Here is a 3,684-nt window from a genome sequence, read left to right as displayed (position 1 = left end):
TCCCAAAGATGTTCTTCACAGAAAAAGAACAAAGAATCCTAAAACTCATATGGGGCAACAAAAGACCACAAATAGCTAAAGCAATCCTGAGAAAAAAGAACAAAGCTGGAGGCATCACAATCCCTGACTTCAAAATATGCTACAAAGCCATAGTAATCAAAGCAGTATAGTACTGGCAAAAAAACAGACAAACAGATCAATGAAACAGAATTGAAAGTCTGGAAATAAAACCACACATCTGTGGACAGCTAATCTTCAACAAATGAGGTAAGAACATACAATGGAGAAAGGAAGGTCTCTTCAATAAATTGTGTTGGGAAAACAGGACAGCCATATGCAAAAGAATTAAAGTAGACCATTATTTTTTGTCATATACAAAAGTTAACTCAAAATGAATTAAATACTTGAAGGTAAGATGTGAAACCATAGATCTTCTAGAAGAAAATATAGGCAGTAAATTCTTTGACATCAGTCTTAGAAGGATCTTTTCGAATACCATGTCTGCTCGGGCAAGGGAAACAAAAGAAAAAATAAACAAGTGGGACTTCATCAGACTAAAGAGCTTTTGCAAGGCAAAGGAAACCAGGAACAAAATGAACAGACAACCCAACAACTGGGGGAAAATATTGGCAAATCACATATCCGACAAGGTGTTAATCTCCAAAACATATAAAGAACACACACAGCTCTACAACAAAGAAAAAAAAAAAACTACCTGATCAAAAAATGAGCAGAGCATATGAACAGACATTTTTCCAAAGAAGAAATACAGATGGCCAATAGGCACATGAAGAGATGTTCAACATCACTAATCATCAGAGAAATGCAAATTAAAACTACACTGAGATATCACTTTATATCCATTAGAATGGCTGTAATCATCAAGTCCAAAAATAACACATGTTGGATAGGATGTGGAGGAAAGGGAACCTTGATAGACCACTGGCGGGAATGCAAACTGGTGTAGCCACTACGGAAAGCAGTAAGGTGATTTCTCAAGAAATACAAAAGAGAAATACCATACAACCCAGCTATCCCTATACTGGTTGTTTGTCCAAAGAACTTGAAATCAACAATTCAAAAGGTTTATGCATCCCTATGCTCATTGCAGCATTATTCACAATTCCAAAGATGTAGGAGCAACCCAAGTACCCATCAACTGATGAATGGATAAAGAAGATATAGTACGTATATAGAATGGAATACTACTCAGCCATAACAAAATACAAAATTATCCCATGTGCAACAACATGGATGAACATTGAGGGTATCATGTTAAGCGAAATAAGCCAGAGGGAGAAAGACAAATACTGTATGATTTCACTCATAGGTGGAAGGTAAACTATCACATGGGCAAAGAGAACAGATTAGTGGTTACCAGGGGGGAAGGTGGTCGAGAGTGGGCACAAGAGGTAAAGTCATTTATGTGATGATTGGAAAACAACAATATACAACTGAAATTTCACGTTATAAACTATTACGGCCTCAATCAAAAAGAAATTGTGAGACATATAGTGACAGAACAAAAAGGAACTAAATAAAGGAAAAATGGGCAAATGCTTAACCTCTAACTAAATTATTGATAGAACCAATAAAATACCACAACACCAGTTTCCCCTCTGTCTAAAATGCCCATTCCTCATATTTTTCATGCCTGACTGAAGTGTACTTTTCTCTCATCACTTAGCATACTGTCAATTCCTAAACAATTTCTCTTAACAATCCATCTAAAGGAGCCATGACTGACTAGCAATTTCTCATGTTACTTTCTCCATAGCATGTATTAGTATCACACATTTCCTTTGTTTATTTGGTCTTTGCTAGTTTCTCCCTTGCCCAAATAAAAGCTCCACAATTACAGTCTTCTCTATCTTGCTGCTCACTGTTGTACCCCAGTGCCTGGAGCAGAGTCTGACAGTGGGGGCTACACAATAAATATGTCTTGAATGGATAGATGCCTGAATGAAGGGTGATAAGTTTATGATATATTTTTTTTTAATTGAGGGCAAAATTTGTTGAATTTTAATGAAAAAACAATGTAAGTATCATAAATATTTAAAGAAAAGCTACTTATAATAAAAATAAGAAAATGTGCGTGTGTAAGAGAATACAGAGTACCAACAACGTGGGTAGAAGAAAATGGGATCTTAAACTTAAATGTGCTAATTTCTTTACCTTTCATAGCAGAAGAGAATTGTATTCAACTGATTGACTAAGAAATAGAGATTTTCATCTATTATTTAAAAATGTAAAGGCAAGCAGGAACAAACTAAAATTTAGACTCTACACATTTCAAATGATTAAAAGAGGAAACAAAAAGAAAAGTATGAGCAATATAGCAAATATAACATAGATGGCAAAAGATAGATACCAAGGAAATAAAATGAATTCTAACAATAATAAATATAAACTTGGAAAATTGGCAAAATGAATGGGAAAAATATTTTATGGAAAGTTATTCCTGTTTCATAGAAAAGATACATATAAAGACATGTTATTATTGAAAATAACAACTATTGGCAAAGACACACAGGCAAATGCAGTCAAATATTAAGCAGGGGTCCTGACATTAACACCATATGTGAGTTTAATTAAAGGCCAAATGCATTGTATGAGACAAATGTGGTGTGCCTGATAATTATAATATGTGCCATCTACAGATATTTATAAAAGTTATGAATGTTTTTATACACCAAGTAACTTGGCATCAAAAATATAGATCCAAGACTGGATTAAATTAAAGGAGAACTAAAAGCACAATAATTCTTTCAGCCAAGACTTGATAAAAGAAATTAAAATAGGTAGGGCTATAGAGGCTTTGATGAATAATTCTTTGAATAAAACGGTTGCTCTTTTAAAGCATACTTAACATAATTAAAAATGGCTATATATTAAGCCACAAAAAATTCCAAAAATTTTAAGCAATATACCATCTTTTTGAAAAGTAGTGAGAAAAAGTAGTAATAAATTAACTAAAAAAATTCGAGGCAACTTAAAAGTATCTGTCTTCAAGAATACTTGAGTTAAAGAAGAACTAAGTTTGTATAAACTACTAAATGTTTAAAGACTTTATTTCTTTTAGAGCAATTTTAGGTTTGCAATGAATTTGAGAGGAAGGTCCAGAGATTTCTTATATAACCCTACCCCCACATACCCATAGCCTCCCTCATTATCAATATCACTCACCAGAATGGCACTTTTTACACCAAGGATGAACCTACATTGACACATCATAATCACCCAAAGTCTACGGTTTACCTTAGGGTTCACTTAGTGTTGTACAGTATAGGTTTAGACAAATGTATAACGACATACAGCCATTATTATAATGTCATACAGAGTATTTTCACTGTGTTAAAATTCCTCTGTTCAGCCTATTCATCTCTCTCCTCCTTCCACAGATTTTTTTGGTTTTAGTTTCAGTTATTTTGTTGAGATCATAATGATTTACAACATTGTGTAATTTCAGGTGTACATTATTATTTTTCAGTTTCTGTACACACTTCATCGTGCTCACCACAAGCAGTCTAATTTTTATCTGTTACCATACATATGTGCCCCTTTAATCCACCCCCTGCCCCCAGCCCCAGTCTTCTCTGGTAACCACTAATCTGTCCTCTTTATCAATGTGTTTGTTTATCTTCCGCAAATGAGTGAAATCATTCAGTATTTGTCTTTCTCTGT

The sequence above is a fragment of the Equus quagga genome, chromosome 1, assembly GCF_021613505.1.
Source record: "Equus quagga isolate Etosha38 chromosome 1, UCLA_HA_Equagga_1.0, whole genome shotgun sequence".
Classification (NCBI taxonomy): domain Eukaryota; kingdom Metazoa; phylum Chordata; class Mammalia; order Perissodactyla; family Equidae; genus Equus; species Equus quagga.
Note: the sequence above shows the minus strand (reverse complement) of the source record.